At 40.0% G+C, this 21,425-nt stretch overlaps 1 protein-coding gene across 6 annotated transcripts in view; it reads left to right on the forward strand.

Annotated features, from left to right (window-relative positions):
- The first annotated feature begins 13,295 nt into the window (after positions 1–13,295).
- The window catches only part of FNDC3A (fibronectin type III domain containing 3A), a 126,131-nt gene continuing 118,001 nt past the window's right edge, over positions 13,296–21,425 (forward strand). For 2 of the 6 annotated variants that reach the window (XM_075741850.1, XM_075741857.1), the window contains exon 1: positions 13,296–13,393. The gene's annotated coding sequence lies outside the window, so the exon portion shown is untranslated. Of the gene's footprint in view, positions 13,394–13,427; positions 13,559–14,886; positions 14,947–21,425 lie in introns of those variants that run through there. The other 4 variants (XM_075741848.1, XM_075741856.1, XM_075741851.1 and 1 more) reach the window with 3 other exon arrangements.

Consider the following 21,425-nt stretch of genomic DNA (forward strand, 5'->3'; position numbering starts at 1 on the left):
AAAAAAGCATAAGCAGAATGATTTTACAAACCACAAGTAATAGAAATCAAAGGTACTCAGTTAAAGTTAAAATGAGGGAACCCATTTAAAACACTCTGTGCTGGTCTCCTAGCAAACATGATGAAGGAAACAAAACTTCAGATGCAACTTAATTTGCCACAACCGACCATATCAATACATCAGTGACCATAAGAGAAGAGAACATTTTCCTTTTAATTATATGGTCATCACAAACAACTTTGGTCTTCATTAAACCCCTAGAAAAAGATACACTTGGCAAGTTTGCAGTAAACAGCACTCTGCAAATCAGTATTCTTATTCTTCATTACTTCTTATTCTTCATATACTGTGACTGCTCACAGTTTCATAAGAATGACTAAACCCAGGGTAAGAGTTTTTACATATATAAATGCCTGGATGGTACATAGAACATGCACAGCATTGCCAAAGGGACTCTGTCAAAATGCTATGGAGACATCACCTTCACAAGCATCAACCATTCCTATTCATTATTCAAAGGGACTGCTCACTGTCTGTCAGGTTAAGGAGCTACAGTAGTTTTTATAGGGGTTTTTTTTTGGGTGGAGAATCTACAAGAAACAGAACTTTTTCAGGGACAGTGGGAGGATAAGTATACATTTAAAATAGTAACAAATGAGGAAATGAGTCTCATATGTCATGCTAACTGTGAACTCATTCATTGAAGAATTCTAAAAAAATGTCAATTCCCTTCCTAACAATGCAAATAGTCTCAAAAGCACTTTGAAATCCCAAATCCAGATATAACAAAGACAAAGAAGTATGGAGCTTGCTTATACACTCAACTGAATGGATCAGAACTTATTTAGCCCTTTCGTACTATAGAAATTAATCTAAAAACTTCAAAAAATGGAACAGAGAAGATAATTTGTTAGCTTTTACTTGTCTTCTTATAGAATTCTAGCACAAGATGAAATAAATATTATCTTTTATAGTTTTTAAAGGGTAAAGTATAGAAAAAATGAACAAAGCATAGAAAAATATAGAAATGCTATGTACAGCTGTATTACATCATCTCAGAATATTGTCTGAGGGTGACAGACTGGAGCCATAAATAATATGTTTCAAAACCTTCTGTGGCAAATGACTTCAGTAAGTTGGCTGCAAAGCGAAGAAAATATTACAGCTGAAAGATCGTATAGTAGAGATGGAAATTGTCACCATATAAACAGATATTAAGCTGAAAACCAGATTAAATCGTTTATCTTATGAAATGTATTTACTTTTTTTTTTTTTTTATAACAAAGATTACCTTATACAAGAAACCAAAGGTTTTCTTTCGGTCTTCAGCAATATTTGTGCATGCTTACACCCTCCAAAGAAGAGGAAGAAGACCACCAAGTGTAGGCAGGCCTTGGTGTCCCTGTGTGGACCCTTCACAGGGTCCAGGTATGTACCTGTCGCCACTTCAATTGTAATTCATCTGACTGCAAATCATCTGACCGCTGTTCTACAAATCAGCCAGTTGTTCTAAGTCCCCTTTAAAGTCAGTCAGAAAACAGGCATTTTTTTAGGTGTATATCTTGATATACCAACAGTCAGGTGGCAAATGCTGAGATACAAGCAGGCAGCACTTCACAACAAATGTCATGTTAACATGCGGGCAAATGACCTAACAATGTTTATTAATGATATCTATGCTCTTCTCAGAACTTACTGATCTCAAGTAGTCCTAAGTAGGTATCACAGGTAAAGGATGAAAACTTCTGCAGATTAGAGGCATCCCTACTCATAAATTATGGCTGGAGCAATGAACATCCCCATTGAGAAATGAAAATTGCTGTTACAGCTAACATCCTGGCTCAACACTTTTTGGAGAAGTGCTGCTCCACACTGAAGAAACATTGCTTGGAAATAAGTGGGAACACAAGGCATTCAAACCAGGTAGGCAACTTCCTCTCTGAGTGTGAAAAAAGGTAACTTTATTCAGCATTTTGAGTGATGAAGTAATATAAATGCACATACACATATGAAATCATGACATAGCCAGAGACAGCAAAAAAAAAGTCAATCAGATAGAAACAAGGACGTGAGACAATATTAAGAATGTAAAGAAATTCACATGGTCCTATCAGGAGAAACTAGCTGAAATATTTCGTAAAAGGGCCCATAGACCATGGGTGGGCTCCTCACGGCACCCCAGGGAATGGACCACAGGGCTCTGCTGTGCTCGGGCCAGAAGAAGGGTCATACGTTGTGGGAAGTCTGAGCAGGCTGATGCTGTGAAAGTCTCGTGGCTCAGCACTTGAGACCAGGAGGTCTGTGCAATGTCATTTGCAACCACTATAAGGCCTCTTGGCACAGTTGTGTAAATAAAAACCAATCCTTTGATTTCAAAATCGGTATTTTTCAAACATAACAAAGACCCTCTGTGGCAATGACTAACTCCACGATAGCTGTGCTGTGGTAAACACAAGATATTTTGAGTTATTGACTGCATAAACCCATAGGAATATATCTATATTTTTAAATAGATGCTATTTCTCTGAGTAGCATAATGGTTCAGGAGAGTTCATTTTAATGTTCCACATGGAAAATAAATTCACCGAGAGATTTAAGTATGGAGAGGACAGAACAAGAGAGTGAAAAACAAGTAAGTCTCCTGTGATTTAACTATGGGGTGATAGCTACAACTCTGTAATCTACCTAATAAAATAAGAGATAAAATCCCATATAATTTTACCACCCAGAGATACAGCTTTATTGGTGTACTGAAGCCTTTTTCTATACCATATACCTCAACTTCCATGACTCGAGCTTTGCCATACAGCCCAAAATGTGTGTGCCATTGCTAACATAGTGATGGTAAATAGATATCAGCTGGTGTAGAGGATCAAGGAAAAGAGGATGCTTTCCTCATGAACAAGACTCTTCCTTCCAAGTATTTCAGGGAGGGTGCACAACATAGCCTTCATATGTCAGATCAGAAATTAGTATCTCTGAAAGACTGCACTTAATATTTTACCGATTAAAAAACTGGCTGAAGCAATTTTCAGTCGATTGAGGTTATTTTGTGGACAATGACAGCAGATTTTCTCATATTTAGAGGATTAATTGCGTTTTTCTGCTTTCTGCACTGATGACTTCTCAATATCCCATTAGTGGGTTATCAGGAGGTGTTCGCTTGCAGTTGTCCATTCTGACAATGTCCCATCCACTTTCTATCTCCCCAAGTCAGGGCAGACAGGAAGGTGAGTCAGTAATGCCATTAACTAGCAGCTTGCTCACTCATGCTAAGTACCATAGCAAAAACATAGGAGTGTTTTATTGCTCTCAAATGGTGTACAAATACACTGGTACTAAATTAGGGATCATTGCTTCAATTTGGCTTTTGTTACCCAGGGTGGAGAGAATTTAGCCTATGGTATTTTAGGGAAAAGAAACTATCAGAAAACTGTCATCTCCTCTACACACACAACTGTAATTAAACAAGTTAGTAGATATGTATTCAGATCAGCAGGGAAATTAATTCCTCTTCTTTCTTATGCCTGTGTATAACAAAGACAAAAAATAATAGTTTTAGGGCAGCATGGTCTGAGACATTTGAAAAGGGGGGTTAAATTTAGAACAGAGTAGACCAGCAGTTACCAAACAGCAGTTCATCTAGCAAAACACTGTCACTGACAGTATTTGGACTGAGATATAAAGCTCAAAAATCCTGTAATGGACAATCCTTAATAGTGTACCTCCAGGGGAAGTGTCTTCCTGACCCTAAATAGGAAGTGGCTGACTTTCATCATAGAACATGAAGTTTTATAACCTCTTCCATGTTATTTGCTATTTAAGGTAGCAGCAGAAATTCTTATTCAACTCCTACAACTTTTGCCTGAGTAAAGAGTTCTAAAAGTCTGTGTGCTTTTTGGAGAGACACATTTAATCAGTTTGAGGTGTATTGCCATTTTAACCTCACGGGGAACTCTCCTGAGCTCATGCTTTTGCAGAACCTAAGGAAAATTTTGCATATACCTACTGTATCATCCCCTGTTTGTTTCTTCACAGCATCTAACAGCCTGACCTTTCTGTCTCTGCCTATTTTTAGTGCTTCCTCTAAACCTTTTGCTGCTGTATTCTTATTTCAGAGAGGATCAGAGTTCAACGTAGTGACTCCAGCTATATCACTGTCCAACAAGGTTTTCTAAAATGCTGCTGAACATAGTCTTCCCTTCCACTAACACGAGTCCTTGGCAGACTGTCTGCAGGCAACAAAAACGTGCCTGGGAAAGTGAAAAAGTCATCTAAAAGGTGCGTGTAAGACTATATTACAGGTTCTCTAACAGCCCACAAGGCTAGTCTTGCAGGTATTTTGGGTTTGCTCTCATGGTATGCACAAATTTATCCCAAGAGAGGCACCGACAGATTCTGCAACAACATAGTGTCACAACATGGTTCACATTGGCCTTTAGCATTTCTGATGTAGCCCGACATCTTTTTGACACACACCTTGCATCAAATGCCCCTGCAGCCTGAAATGTCAAAACACCTGATACTAGAATAAACAGATACTAGAATAAACATAAATTCTTCAGCTATTGCACATTAAAATTCTTCAGTAGGAATATGGAAATTCTTCCTTGACCGAAAGAAAATGTCTTTAGTGAGGCCAACAGCCCAGAGCACAAGACCTATAATCCCAAACAAACAATGATTTGTAGGAGGTTAAGGCTAGAGGAGTCTGATTGCTTTGCATAAAAATCCTTGAAGGAATAGGATGCCATCTCTAAAAATATAAACATGCACTAAATGATTGGAACAGAACTTCAGATAAGCAAAATAATCTTATCCTGTGTGCTGAGACAGATCTGTCTAGACTGCTTTCCTTATCTTACAGCCAAACTGTTCTCCCTGTAGCAGTCAGTTATACCTTTCAGTGGGCTCTCTGTCCAGACACACAAAAATATCCAGGGGAGGAGCTCTGTAAAAGCACATGTTCTGTTAGGCAAAAACTGTTGGGAATGTGTCACCAGATAAAGACAATTTCTTTCAAGCATCTTGGGTTAGAGTGATTAATGAACATGCCATTGTGCCAGCAGCAGAAAGAAATTAAAGAAAATAATCTTAAGATTAGTGGAACAAGTAAAAGTTCCAGAGGAGCTGAATCCCTAAAGATATACAGAAGGCAACAAAAAAAGATTTATACATTGCATCATTCTATATTTTCAGTCAGTAAGTGCCAGTGGAAAGAAAGATTGTAAGAGATTTTTATGTCTGACACTAGCCAACTTGGGCAGACTTGGTCTATCTATTCTCATTTAAAGTCAGAGGGAAGAAGAAAACATGGAGTAGGGAAAAAAAAATGAGGTGGGCTGCACCGCACTGAAAATAAAACCTAAGAATAGTGTCTAAACCAAACGTACAAAAAATGATACCAAAATTGAAGGATCTGTGACTGATCTAAGACCATAGACCCAATATCCTGGAGGAAAAGAGGAGAAAGAGTTAACCGAGTCATCAATGACAGGTCACACTGTGACTAGAATCTGAAATGGGGAAAAAACACATAAATCTCATGCCTTCTACCAGGAAACCCAAAATTAGCATTTCTCCAGACATCTCAAATTTTGCATGAAACAAATCGCTCACTCCAGAATAATGTGTCCATAGTAAGGACCATGCTTTAATACTCTCAGCAAGATTAAAACCCAAAAGACTACATGAAAAGAGGTCTGAAGCAAACTATCTTTTTTTCATTTATTTGAAGTGTGACATTAATGCTCCACATCAGTTACTGGTATGAAGAACACAGACTTACACTTAAACCTTAAACTTAGAAGATGATGAAAATCAGAGGGAGAGGGAGAGAATGACTTAAGAGGTATTATAATAATGATGAAGTTCCTATATTTTTGAAGTTCCTATGTCCATATTTTAATAAATGGTCAGAACATTGAAGTAATTACCACAGAAAGAAAACACTCATGAAGAAAATGTGTAAAAGATAATCACTGTTTCTTGTGCGTTTGATGCCTATTTCTCAGTCAAAAGTTTCAAATCATAGCTTTGACCACAGAGAACTCCGCTACATTCCAGGTTCCATCTTTACAAATAATCTGATCTGCAAACATGGACAGGTATTTCTTGCACAATCCAGGGTGAGACAGTGGTAGACCTTCCCACCGTGACATAGAGCTTAAGGGCTGTCTACTGAGGCAAGACAGTCATGCTGACCACGTAGATTATGTCCCTGGACTCTTCTCACTTGCTGGGGCCTTTGGAGTGGTGCTCATCTACTCTGGAACAAATGGGGTATAATTCCTAGAATACCAAAGCCCATGCAGAAGAAATATTATTTGCTCTTTTTACACCATCAGCAACATTTCAAGCTGTGTGACCCTTGTTTCCAAAGATAGGTCCTTCCAAGAAATGCAAGGCTGATGTCATTTGGGAGGTCAGTGTACAAGAAATCTGCTTGAGGTATGATCACTGAACATACTCATTGCTTTGATTCAAAGAACACTTGAGTTAAAAAATATCATATAGAAGTTCAGACTGTTTATTTTTATGCCTTTTTGTTTCTTATTTTTAATACTTTATTAGGGAGCACTTGCCAGTTGTGTATTTGTTTGTAGGAACATGCAAAAATAAACAGAAGCTGCTCACTTCAACAGTCAGTGCAGTCTCCTGGGTTGCACGAAAGTATCTGCAGCAGTGTTCAGAATCAGCCACGCAAAAGGTTTAACTACCTACTGTTTCTGCTTGAAGTGCATGGAAAGATTGCAGGTTACTTGGGAGAAAATTAAAGCAGAATTAAATAGTTTTTAGTGTTAAAATTGAATCAGCTAGAACCAAAGAGAAGCTTCAAGGAAAACGAAAGGATTTTACTTCATTGAGCAATTCTTCCTGGCAAGAATCTAAGACCATAGCAGGTACTTATGTTTTCTGCTCACGCCTCACATATACTAATATTCACCAACAACTATATCAACATACAGAACTGGACAAAACCTTCGCTGGGGCCTTTGATTTCAAAGGGGTAGTTTTTCCTTACAGACTAACATAACATAGTTTGATTTCTTTATAGCCTATTCTTTGTTACTTTTTTTTTTTTTTTGCACAGACAAAATACAAATGCAGATGTAGATGAAAGCAGGCATAGTGGGTCAGACCAAAGAGCAGTTCTGTGTAAAAGCCCGGCGTCCTGCCTCCAACAATGGCCAACAGCAATGCAATGGGCAGCTGCACAGTAATACTTCTCCCCAATATTTTCCCAGCCCGTAGCAATTTGTGGCTCAGAGACTCCTAAACCAGAGGTGGTGTCTTTGTTTTTAATAGCCCTCCATGGCATAGGCTACTCCCCTTTTTCATCCTGCCATGTTCCAAACTTTTTTGCAACAAATTCAACTCCATAAACCAAGTGACCAGCTAAATATTTCAGTTTGCCCAAGAGTTGTGCGTATGTTAGCCAGTATCATTCTTACCAAATGAGCAGTGACCACACAAAAGCAAAACATGTATTCTCCAGGGGCTAAAACAAATTCACTTACAACACATGATGATTAAAAAGGAGGAAACTACAATTCCAACAACAATAAGGCCAGCTTCTACTGCTTGTAACGCTGAGCTGCCTTTGCTATTTCCTGCCACAGGAACCAATTGCCAGTTGCTTGACACTGTTAACATTTCTGAGACACCTCATCAGCTATGACTTGAGCTTTTTCCTGCACAGAACTTCAGAAAACAAGACTGTTCTTTGTGCTCATCCTGGTTTGAAGATTTTTCAATGGCTCCATTATTCTGAAGCTAGTGAAGTATACTTGATTTCCACTGTCACGGAGTTTTTGGGTGCAAACAGTATTTGTCTAAACACACAGATGCTGCTTTCACACCGTCTGGATACTTCATTTGGAAGAAAAAGACTTGAAATAAATATGAGAGGAACCAGCTTTCTCCAAGCCACCATGAAGCAGTTAAATTCTTCCAGAAAACCACAGAGAATGTTGGCGACATGCTAAATATTTGGTCTTCTTGGGGAAAAAAAAAAAAAAAGAAAACGGGAAAATCTGAATGAAGAAACTAATTAGTATTCCATGAGCACATTGAACTCAGGCTGTTATCTTGCCAGACAAGGACTTGCACTGCGAGGCTTTTTTAACTGAACAAGCTTGAAATACACCCTTATGTGAAGAGGCTGACGAAAACTTTCTTCAACTTCTTTGTTTGCAAGCACAACATGACCCTGGTATTTCAAAGGGCTGGAAAAAAAGAGTCACAGCAGAAACCCCAAACCCAGTATTTCAGGGTGAGATAATGGAAATCTTGTGTGTCTCAAAACTCCTCAAGTTAGAGGCAGAGCTGCTCAAATGGGAAAGGTAACTTTCTTGCTACTCAACTCAGTCAAAAAATCCTAAACATGGTTAGCCCATCCTAAACTCTGCCAGGTACAGCTCTTTCACCAAAAGAAAGCCAGTCTTCCAGAAAATTCACACTTGACACTCAAGTGATTCATCAGATGAAAGCTATCATCCTGAGACAAATCTGGAAAAATCTAAACTTGGGTATGAAATTCCTGAATATTCAAGAAGGAAAAAGATTCTAAATAAATATGGACCGGTAACCTAGCCACTTACAATTCCACACATGAATTTTGTAACTCTTTCCGTTTCCACACAATTGATCTTTTAATGTCTAACTTTTCACCATGGTTTGAAAAGGAAGGCTACAAAATTATTTCAGACAAACTCCAAGCATATTCAAAGTATGCTTCTGGTAAACATTTTGATTTCAACCATGGTGATTATTCAGCTTTATCTATCACAAGCCAACTGTTAACTAGGAGATCACTAAAGACAGTTAAGAAATATCTTAGCTCACAAAGCCAAAACAAATATCAGTGTTTTTTAAAAGTGATGAGGCCAATAACTACTGCTTTGTTGGTGTCTAAAGCCACTGCTTAAGTATCATTTCAAGGCAGTAGATAATATGAAATCACCGCTTTAATTCATGATGGGGAAATCACTGTTCCACTAGTAGCTGATTTCCACAAATAAGGATTTGCAAGTTACAAAATTATCAGTTTCAAGAATGCCAAGGTGAACATCGTCTGGAATTTTCCACCATTTGTATGTGGGGTTTTTGAATTGAGTTTAAAAAGTAATATTATAATGAGTAGTTTTGTGCTATATATATTTTTTTCCACTTTATTAAAGTGAGATAAATTAACTTGGGGTCTAAACTCTGTAGTTCCTCTTCCTGTGCATGTAATCCCTGACTTTCCAGTTGGCAAATAAACATCAGAAATTAAATGCCACACAATTAGACTGCTCTGTCAGCCAGGCTCCAGCTAATGTTTTCGAAGTCTAAATCTTGGAACCCAGTTTGAAAATTTTGGACTAATTAATTTTTTCTCATAGAGTTTAGTTTGATTTAGCACCTGAACATCTTAAGCGAACAATCTGCCATGCCTGTTCCTGTTAAGCAACATACAATTCAGTAAGTAATCCTATCGAAATTGGTGGAATTTCTTCCAGAAAATGCGACAAATCACTAAGTGGGGAAATGGCTGATTCCAGCTATCCTCTGAATTTAACAAACTGCAATTTCCCCCAAATTCTTGGTACTGTGTTAGAGTTACTTCTGTAATGCAGGAGTTGAATGGTTGAATTTTGTTGTCTCTGACTGGATTAGCATATTCATCCATTTAATCCTCCCATTCATTTTGGTACCATCATTCTAAAATTTCAGCTGGTTTAATCCTGTCAGAGAATGATTTACTTTATCATCCATGTCCTGAAAAGCAGGTAAAGAAGCCAAAGAGCTGTGGATTTGTGTCTTTTTAAGGTGTCCATCAGCATTTAGAGAATAGTATGGTAAAATACATCACACAATATTTATTCTTTAACAAGTGTCAAAAACCTGTTATAGACAAGATAAACATTTTATTATATGCCATTGCTCAATGTGTTTTGAATTCTACTAGTTTGCCAAATTATGTAAAAACACAGCTGATCATATCAATTAAATCTCAGACTCCTTTTTCCCCACAAACACTTATTTTACCATTGAAATGAATCATGCCTAGCATTAAACAGTTGTCATCAAACTTTGATTTTGATACATCATTCTGATATTAAAGTGGGATTTTTACAGTTCAAATCCTTTCATACAAATCAGAAACCAGCAAATAATTTATACTGATTGGCACCCTCTTTGAAAGCCATCTGGACAAATAAGATGAGTGTTATGCAGCTCAGTTGATGATGCAGTATACCTAAGATGACATAGAGGAATCAGTAACTCGGTTTCGTGATAATTAAGTTTTCTGCAATTTTTTACCAATACATCAAAATTAAACCTCACTCACTTCATAAAGATGCTATCATCTTACATCTTGTTTCTTTTATGGGAGCTATATTCATGCAGTAGTTACCTGGTTTAGAAAATAAACACTGGCTGTACTTCTTTAATTGTTTTGTATTACACACACGCTACTTGTCTGGTAGAAGACAGCAGTGCTACTGACCTCATGGCTTTCATAGTCCATAGTCCAGTTGGCTGCCCCTGTGGTCCATGAAACCATGGTAAATGTTCCTACTAGAGTTTTCAACTGAAATTTGGATGATAAACCTGTTTGTTGGTGGTACGCAAGACAGAGTAAAGTTTGACTGAGGGTCTGCTGATCTGCATTTGGCAACCACTCCTTTTACAGGCTGGAGGAGCTCTGTGTGACAATAGCAGAGCTGCCACTATCAAGAGTGGGCACCGTTCTCCCTTCTGGCACAGGTACTACACGTGACCTACAAATTTGGCTGGAGGTGTAAAGACAGGTTACTCACTATGGAGGGGGGTGCTGTGCGTGAAAGACTTGCTGAACTGTCCAATTTAAGACATGTTATTTTAACTTTAGAAGTGGAGGTTCTCCCCCTTTTCTGCAAGGATGGAGAGCATTGGAGAACTGGATCAAGTGATGTAGATTTTAAAATTAGCGTGAGTTGCCCAATTTTGATCCCAGGTCCTACATCGCTACATATTTTGCTGACTAAATACAACTTAATGCAAACATGAAATAATGACTGTTATAACACCAATTCTTCACAGTTCTCTGGAGATAGTGCCTTTATTTGACTGAAGAAATGAGAGCCACAGAAGGGGGTCATTACTATACAATCAAGACTGTATCTTAAGAGGGCACTCTTGAAAACATTCCCCTGATGGATGTATATCCTCACTTCTATTGGCTTTAGCTACAACATCAATTTCATAAATGTTCATCATTAGCACTTGGATGTATATCTTGTATGATAGTGTAAAGAAACTCTGTCTCCATAGGTCCTCCTGGGACATTCTGCAATGGATGAGATCAAGAGCATTTGGTCAATCATCTAGAAGTAGCTGAGATCTGTATGGACAATTTAGACTGGTAAATAATCCCAATCTAATTTAGTTTTGTTTTAAAAAAAATCCATTTATGCACGAGTCCCTAAAAAGAGATAAGGAGGTCACTATATTGGTTCCCCCATGCCTTACACCCATTTTTAATATTACTTAGAATGATTTTCTGGTTACTTTAACTGGTCTTCCAGCAGAAAATGGAATTTTGTATACACCTATTTATATATCTATGACCTAAAAAGGAAGGAAGCAGATGAATGACTGGGTCATGCAATGCAAACTTACACATTACCAGGACCAGGTTTGGACGGGGAGAAGAATCCAAAACACTCTCAGCTGTTCCCTGTCCCAGCTGTATGTCTGCACCCATACACTCAAAACATTGCACAGATTTCTTAATTGCACCTGCAAGGGACATGAGGGAGCAGCATCCCTGGGAAGCCAGGAGAAAGTGCGAGGGACACTCTCTCCCAGGGCTCTCAGGCAGTGGGGCACGTACAATCGGTGCTGCATGCACCAATTCAAAACTATATGGTCTGACACAAAGCCAAGATCTGGGGCTGCCTATGGTGATGCCCATGGCCACCACTGCCACTGCTGTTCCTGGCCGCACCACCACCACCGAGTGGTGCCTGACAAAAGCAACTGTGGAAACCCTTTGCTATAGTCCACCGAAACTGCTGGCTAATTCTGGAAACCCATAATGAAACTGAAGTAAGGTAGGAAAATCAGTACTCTCCTAACAGCTGCAATTGGCAAAGATCTCTAGTTTTATGCCCCTGGATGGTATAACCCACAAATGCTGTGCAGTGGCATTTGTTCAGCCCTGACTCATAGACAGATGAATGCCACTGAATGAATCACCAGCAGCACTTTCCGCAGTACCTAACGAGGTAGCTCATCCAAATATTGATCAGGCCCAAGTCTCTCTAGTTTTTGAGATCTGACATACCATAATCTAGGATGCTATTCACCAGTGAAGTTAGGAGTTTTAGAAAGGGGGCCTCTGAGCAACCAGGATGGCAAAACATCAGCTGGTGCATCCTTTGTCGATAGGAGTCTGCCGTTAAGCTATAAAAATGATGTAAACACTGCTGAAATGCGAGAGAAATAGCAACTTATTAACTTAATAACAGAGAACTTTAAAGGCAAATTAACAAAATCACTTTATAAAACATCTCATTCTGTTCAGTCCACTGCTGCAGAAGGTCATTAAGCCAAACACTGTAGTAAAACCATTTTGATCCATAATGGTTGAAAGGACAAACATTAAGCAAAGGATAATCACAAATTAGCATTCAGGACATCAGCTGAACATTGCAGGTGTTGAGGTAAGATAGTTCCTCCCTGCATAAGTGAAGAAAGGCACGTTTCTTCCCCTTTCCCCTCAGATGCTGGATGCTACGTGCCTGGGTACCGGACAGGGAACACCTCTGGTGCTCACAGACACCGAGGCTCTGCTTGGCCTCAGGGCAGGTGGGCTGAAAGTCCTTCAACTTTTGCTGTGTTAATGGCTGCCTCAGTGAAACTGCAGCCCTTCCTACCCTTCACTCTGCCCAGCAGGCACCCAGCCTGGGCCAAGCCCAGGGCCCAGGGCCCAGGTCAAGCCCATGGCCAAAACCAAGGCCAGGCCCGGGCCGCAGCCCCACACCTCTGTCCCACCTTCCCACGCTCTCTGCAGGCTCCGCCCTCCTGCAGCTCCTGCCCCGCCCCCTTAGGCCCCGCCCCACTCCCAGACCCCGCCTCTCAGGGCCCCGTCAACCCCGCCCATAGATCTGACCCCGCCCCCCGACCGACCGGGAGCCTTCCGCGCAGGCGCACTGCGCGCCAGAGTCAACTGCCCCCTCGCGGCCCCTCCCAGCCCTTTACAAAGATGGCGGCCGCGCGTCGGTGGGCGAGACGGAGGGGAGTGCTGAGGCGGCGAGGCGAAGGTGGCGGCAGTAGTAGTAGCAGCAGCAGCGCCGGCCGCGGGAGACAGTGACAGGTGCGGCGAGGAAAAGGCGGCGGAGCGGCGGCGGCCGAAGCGCAGGTACCTTGAGTGGGCGGGTAAGGGGGTGGGGGAAGCGGCCGGCGGGGCACCGCCCCTGCCCGAGCTGCGCCATTGGGAACTCCCCTCCGCTCCCCGCCCTGGTGCCGCTGCCCGCCGGTGGCGGAGACCGAACCGTTAGCCGGGAGAGCCGGCGGGGCCATGGCGGTGAGTAGGCGCGCTCGCCGCCCCGAGGCGGCTGGCAAACCGCCCCCTTCCCCTCAGCAGGGCGGGGAGAGGGGTGTTGAGGGGACGGGGGCAGCGCCTCTACCTGCCCCGGGTGCCGGGCGCGGCGGGGGTAGTCCAGCCCCTGAGGAGACGGCGTTCACTGTGCTTTTCTCCCCGCTGCCCGAGGAGGGCCGGGGAGTCGGCGCCTCCGACCGGAGCCCGGCTGAAGAAACTTTCTGTCTTCCATCCCGGGCTTCTCCGCTGCTCGGAGATGCCTCTCCCGGCCCGGGCGGGGAGATCCTCGTCCTGTCAGCGCCGGGCAGCGGGGCTCCCCGGGGCAGGGCTGCTGCGCGGCTGCCGCGGAAGGAGGGAGGTTGTTTAGGGAGGAGAAGCAGATGCGAAGTGCGACCAGAACAGCTGAGCCGGCTGTCACAGACGGGGAGAAGGAAGTGGTGGTTTTAAACACCTCTTTCTTTTTGTTGTTGTTGTTCTGCTAAGCCGTAAAGGTTCCCTCGGCCCTCTGAGCTAAAGGGATCGAGCGTGTGTTTCTGTATGTAGATAAAAATATATTCCTGAAAACACCATAATCTTTTTGCTGAGTGCTAGCTGAGGCATTCTTTCAGCTAGGTTCATGCCTGATTCCTCCTTTCCTGATTATTACCAAAGATTGGGTTTAATCTAAACAGAAACTTTTTGTTTCTTCCAGACAACTAGAAAGTGAAACCAACTAAAAGCAAAAATGAAACTTTTCAGCTGTTTTTTATTGTGCGAAGTAAAGAAAATAAGCAGTAGAAACAAGGGAAAATATGTTGGGAAGGAGCAAATCGTGCTTTATGAGTGACATCTTGAGACATGTTAGTAATTTGTTTAACCTTATCAAAGGCAATTTATTAGCTGCCTTGGATGTCAAGTGTTATTCCAGAACATCTCATGTCATCAAGTAATTTCTGTGAAATGTTATTTGTTTTTAGAATTTAAGTCTGTGTTTGATCAAATACATATCTGGTTATAAATGTTTTAAATTATCATCAAGACTTCAAATCTCTTAACTTTTTTCTGCTAAGTACTCGATAGCTTCTGTCTTAGAAGCTGTAGGTCCCAGTCCTGCTAAGCTTTGAGCTTGAAGGGAGCTATTTTGTTGGTATGGCAATGGGTAACTTTCTGCTTTACGCAGCATAGAGATTTAACTGTAGCCATGATGTGAATCTGCATCCATAGATATGTTTATATTCTATTTCATGAAATAGTATGAATCACAGCAACTCAGCAGTCCTTAAATTCAGAAAGTACAACCAACTAAATTTTTTCTGCTTTTTTTTTTTAAAAAGGAAATGGTCTCAATTATGAAATTTAATCACATGATAAATGGAGAAGTAGCAGGCTTTCAGGTAGGGAGAAGGCTGTGCACATATATGAAAGTTGGAAAGAGCTGAGTATCTTTAGTACTCAATGTTGCAAATTGGATAGAGTTCTTAATAGCTGGTGTTCGTACTAAGCGTGGGGGAGCAGGAAGGGTGCTGAGCAAGTTTGGAAACACAGCATCTAGTTCTAGATTCACTCTGTATATACAGAGTGTATGCAAGTTATCTTGGTGCATGTGGATTGTATCTGGGACTTGTTTTGGCAAAGTACAGCAGAATGGTTTTTCTGGTGACTTTAGGGGGGAGGATTGACGTGAATCAGTTACATAGGGGCATTGGATGCTGCTTTTAACAGATGAAGCTTTAGTTAAGAGACATGTGGATTGTTGGCCTCAGAAAGGCCAGGACTTGGTGATGGCTCACTGAGGTCATTTCGTCAGGATGAGAGCAATCTGCTTTGAGCAGAATCACAGGCTGACTACTGTAGATGATAATATTAAAGGAGAATTAGATGAGTGTCTTGTTTTTTTTCAGGGCAGATGGAGGTCTTCTGAGACTTTGCTGTATGACAAACTCTAGGTGTATGAGTTATGTGAGACTCAAGTCATTACACACAACGCTTAAATTACCTGATTTCAGTCTGTTAGTGGCATTGCTACCTTTTTCAAGTTGGAATTTCTACTGGCTTGTGAACTTAAAAGCATTTGATTTTATAGGCAATAATGTAATGGAATTGCAGAAACCTGAACTATGATTCAGACTAATAACTCATTTGCTTTGGGCTGTGAGTCCTGCATATCTTGGGGATGCTTTTGTTTGTTATTCTTTGCTTTGTGGCCATTTAATTTTACTTGAATTTGGACCTACATCAGCTAACTCAGTGTTATGCTGATGAACATTTTGGCTCAAGATATCTCAAAGAGATCCTTTGTAATTGTTATTGCAACTTTAACTACTTAACTGAACACGCTTCTGCAGTGTTCTGTCTTAGGACTTACTGGGAAGCAAAACTGTTAAAGCTTGACTTCAGGAGAGGTGCAATTTTTCATCTTTGCCAATACTTTTTCTTAAATGGTTTTAACTTCTGAATGCTTTTATTCAACATGCTAATTTACCTTGCTGGCAGGTCACTTTTGAGATACTGTATTCTATTGTAAATGTGTTGCTCTCTAGAAATATTGAATGCATGGAAGGTGTTAAGTGCTGGTGTTCTGATTGTCTATTGATATCTGTCAAAGTGGCAAATTCTATAACGTAGCCCAGTCCCCCTTTCTGCATGGGTGGTGGGAACTGGCAAAGATGCAGTCTTGTTCATTCCCAGACAGATACTAGAGAAGACTGTTTTTGTGAGGCTGCCGGCCCACTTCCCAGGCAGCATTGTTGGCTGCAGCCATTGATGTTCGTTGTCAGTGCCTCCTGGAACCTAAGGAATTCTTATCTTCCTCCAGCAACTCTGTACCTTTTTTTGACCTCCAGCTTGTAATTGTTATGGGATTTCTAGTTCAATCTCTGCTAAAATGTCTACAGGTAACATGTCGTGTTTCATCGGTGCATTTGTGTGATCTAAAATGTGAATTGGATTCTCTCTGTTATATCTGTCAATAACCCTTCTATATTTTATCATCCATTTCTTTAAGACTGTTGGCTTGGGGATATTCCCAGGCAATTTGTAGCAAAATTCAACTTGGCTGCAGTTTATAGTGCACGAGTTAAATTGTGAGCCATTGCTTTTCCTGTAGGACCAGATCTAGTAAAATAGATTGGACTTGGACTGTCAACTCTTTAGCTTAACTAAAAGATACTGTCTGTATCTCAGGAAAGCAATAATAGTTGAGAATGAGTACATTGCTGCTTTTTCTGTTCAGCAAACACAAACAATGTTTATTTTGCTCGTGGGGCCAATGTTTCCTGAGCTACAGAAGTGACCATTTTTTTGCTCATTCTTTGCCATATACAGTAAACTTTGAGCTTCCTTAATGCTGATGTTCGCTTGATGCTAGTAGAAAAACGCTATTAGCCTCTTTCTTAAATTTGTCTATCCATAAAGTTTAGTGGGTTTATGTCCAGTAATATTTTGGATTGTCATCCTGGGGTCTGTATTTCATAGGGCTGATGGGGTAGAAGGATGTTTAGGAAGTGTCAGTAACACTTTAATAATATTACCTGTTTCTTGCAGGTTGTCATCTTTAATTGTTCCAATTAATTTACATTTAATTTCAGATGGAACAAATATTTTTGAAGTCATTGTTGTTCCATCCACTCACCAGAGATCTGGTCCTGTTCCAGCTGCTCACATACTCTTGAGCCTGTAACCAGTGAAAAATCTTCAGAGTTTTTTGCTAAGCTGTCATAGGCGACTGTAACAAAATGTAAATGGAAATAGAATTTGCTATGCCCTTTTGTCAATAGATAAACAGAATTTTTAGCTGTTGTTTTTATGCTGGACTCCCCTGTATAATGAGAAGTCTTTTTATACTCACCTGCTAGGTCATGCACCTTTTTTTTTTATTATTAATAATCTGTTTTGGTTAGAATATGTGCTGCAGAAACTGTTGGTCTTCATTTTGATGGCACAGCTGTGTAGAGGACTGTGTTACTACTCTTTTTGGATGTATTGTTTTTCTGTTTACAGTTGTAGTACCTCTGGAGTGGAATACCCTTGCATTTTCCAAACCCTTTATTAAAACTTTAACAACCATGTTCATTGGTGGTGTCTTCACAGCACCTCTCAAATTGAGTTATACTTTGTCCTCTTTGTGTTCATGGCTCCAAATAAACTTTCACTATTTATGTCTACGCAAGCACATTTGTTGGTCTCAGTCTCACCAGACCTACCTGTGTATCTACCTGTTTGCTTAACTGAATTTATATTTTTGTCTTCCTGTAAGCTTTTGCTTTTTCAGGATGCCTGAACCCTCTTCTGGTCATAGTCTTCCGCAGTCAAAACATCACCTAGGTTAGCATTGGTACCCTCTCTTTCAGTTTGGTATCTTGGGTGCCAAACACCATCCCAACAGCACTTTGCAGAAGTTAAATAGGAGTGCTGAATACGCCTATAGTGTATCTCCGCTCCCCCCCCGCCCCAGGCTTTACTTCCAGAATTGTTCCAAAGCATTTAGGACAGTTAAAAACATCTTCATTTATAGGCAATGGAAAATGTACCTTATTATATATTTAATTACTTTGGCCATAAAGAGTTGTCAAAAATGAAAATATCTACAAGCTTTCAATCCCAGTTTAAACAGTAGACCTCATTTTTTATAATCCATTAGTAAGAGAAGCACAGTACTTTCTAAGATGTGATAAATGTCTTCTGCTTTCCAGAAGCACTAGAACAAGTCCTTCTACTTCCTGGCAACATATGGTCTTCTATAATATAGTGTCAAAAAACTGTTTCACAACTATGAAAACTTACAAAATTGAACTAATGTACTCCATGATTTGAAAAAACTATTTCTCAAAGTCTGGAAAATTGTCCATAGGGAAAGCGACAAGGTCTGAAAGGATTTGTACTGTGACAGGTGTGGATAGATGGTAACTTTATTCAGTAACTGGGAATGAAAATGAATATGTGGTGCACAAATGTTAACTTTATCTTCTGCATGACAGTTCTTTTTGAATTTGCTTTGAGTTTTTTGTACATTGGTTGCATTTAAATCTGTGAAGCTTGATTCTTAATGTCTTTTGGTTTTGAATAACTTGAGGTGAAAATGAACCTAATAAACCTAGAACTTTACTGTTACCTGCAGTATAAAGGAAAAACCACTGTAGTTCACACATGTATATACTTCCTTGTAGATCCTATTGAGTTTCCCCCATGTACAAATCCAATATCTCGTAAACAAAGCCCAAGCTCTACTCATACAAGGTCCTACAAGCATGAGTTACTGCCAAGCTGCTGTCTCTTTTCCCCTCGCTAACATAGTAAACTGTTACTCCTTTAATTACAAAATAAATCCTTCTTATCTAACTTCCAGTTTTCAGACTGCAGGATTTTGTTGTTTAGGAGTTTGTTGTTCTTTTAACTGGAAGAACTGCATCTACTAGACGGCTTGACAGAAGGAAACTGAGATATAAGCAACAAGATATCAAGTGGACTAGTTTTACTTTGGGGCAGAGGAACACGTTTTAGATGGTGGTAGCAAATCAAGTAGTAAGGATCCAGAAAAAACATGCATGTAGCTGAGAACTAATCTGTAAGCAGAAATTGAATGCATAAGAAGGTCCAACACAAGAACTTTGACTTGCAATGTCTTGGCAATGAGAAAGAACCATGACTGTAACTATTCACTAATATTTCAATATATCTATTGATAGGGTGTTAGGGGACTCTTACAGTAAGAGCAAGCCACAAGAGTTACTATACCTCTGCAAATCCTCTAGAATCTATTAAAATTATAAAAGGGAAGACCATACTTTAAGAAAACTATTTCTTTACCCATTTAGTCTAGTATGAAGGTAGATTTAAGATGTTGAAACAAAGTACTAAGAAATGAAGACTGAAAGCAGCTGTGGAAGTGTGTAGTGACTGTTGACAATGATCAGTCTTAGATGCAGCTGAAATATAATTTGTTTTAATTTCTTCAGGCTTGCTAATAACTTGACTGCCCACGTATAACAAAATTTGTTATATATACATATTCCACTCAATGATGGCCTTTCAGTGGTGAGGATAAATGACCATAATTCAAGTAATACTTCTTAAAAGTACTCCAGTAGGTTTAATTACGTACATCATGTCAATACAGCTCTAAACAGGTTAATTTCTGATTTTGTGGCTTTATTTTTGTTAATGAATTGACAACTATTCAGTGTTGCAACTTCATATGTAACATAGGAAGCTGAGAGCAGCTCTGTCCTCTTGACTTGATTGGGCAATCAAACTAGTTGGTCTCATGGTGTTTTAACTGACTAAAACTTTTCTTGGAGGATGGGGTGGAATTCAAGAGAATGGAGTGCTGGTATCATCTGAGAAACCTACTCTTGTTTTGCTCTCTTCCCCTTCTGTAGTTGCAGAGACTCCTCCCTTGTTTTTCAAGAGTTGCATTCAGCTTGAGATATGGCTCAACTTACCCCACTTGAATTTTTTTCTATATGGCGTGCAAGTAACTGCTTCAGTACCATTGTGACTAAGTTTTATATTAGGGAAGTGAAGCACCTGCCAGGGTGACTGCCTCTTGACCTGTTTTACTACCATGGTCTGTAGCTTCATGAATCCTATGCATTGACACTGGAAGAAGCAGTTGCTCTCTGCTTATTCCTATGCTTGGCATTCATTTGTGTATTTGCATAAGTGAGGTGGATCAGGCAACTGTTTTATGTTTAATCTTACAAAAATCAGTCAGATTTATTTTAATCTACATCAGTCCTCCAGTTTAATTCACAGTGTTGTTGACCAGTTGTACTGGCAGTTCACACTCGCACCACTGCAAACAACTTAGCAGAACTGACTTAGAGCAGTTTAAATTCTTGATAAAAGAACATCTTTCAAATGTATTTGTTAGGCCTCGAAACGCCTTCTTTTTTGGTGGATTTTTACTCTTGGGAAGTAGTTTCCATATGCCTGTCTTGACGTGTCATGTTCTGTGCTATTATTCTGTTCCTTATGGAAGCAGGTTTTCCAGAAAGAATTAGTGGAGAGAAATTTTAAAATCTGTTAGACTTCTAGCCTCATCGATCCTATGTCATCATGCATTTGGATAGCATGGTTTTTGTTTTTCAGAATGAGCAGGAAAAAGCTGTTTCATAAGAGTTCTTTAAAAGCTGCTTGTTCTGCTTGAATCATGCACTCTTTGTAGCTCCAACACCGGCAGCTGTCTGTGCAATAAATTTATCTCACTGACCAGTTACATCACATTAATAAAAACATATCCATGGTTTTAGTTTGCCTTAAAGGAATCGTATGAAAAACTATTTTGAAAATTTGTCATCGCTACTCATAGCTACTGAAAGGGGGAGTCAATAACAAATGAGGAAGTAGCTTGATCCTTGGCATTGAATTTGCTTGTTTTCTCAAAAAATAACCATGTTCTTAAACAAAAATGAAGGCAAGTGTAATAGTTAACTGGGAAAGGCCAAATTGTTTTTGAACCCATGTGATTTTTCAGAAAATAAACAGAAGGAAATCCAGTCCTGGCAGAAGCTGAGAAGAACCTAATTTAGCTGGTATAAAAGTAAAACTAGGAGGGTTTAAGGAAGTTCTTGAGAGCAACGAGAGTGTAAAACAAAACAGCCCCATAGTTTAGATCAGCGTAGCATAAATAAAGTGGAATTGCATTGAAGATCTTTAAGTGGTGCAAAAAAAATACACTGTACGGTTCAGTCTCCTCACTTCTTTTTGAGGATGATTCCCAAGAGTGTCTAAAAGAAAGTTGTTCCTGTAAGACAAAGGAGGCCACATTATAGTTCCCAAACTGTGTGACAGTGAATCAGATCAATGAACCTGCTAAAGATTAGGCATAAGTTTGCACCCAGGTGCTGACAATTTACTCATTGTTTTTAAAATG

Source organism: Balearica regulorum, chromosome 1 (genome assembly GCF_011004875.1).
Source record: "Balearica regulorum gibbericeps isolate bBalReg1 chromosome 1, bBalReg1.pri, whole genome shotgun sequence".
NCBI lineage: Eukaryota > Metazoa > Chordata > Aves > Gruiformes > Gruidae > Balearica > Balearica regulorum.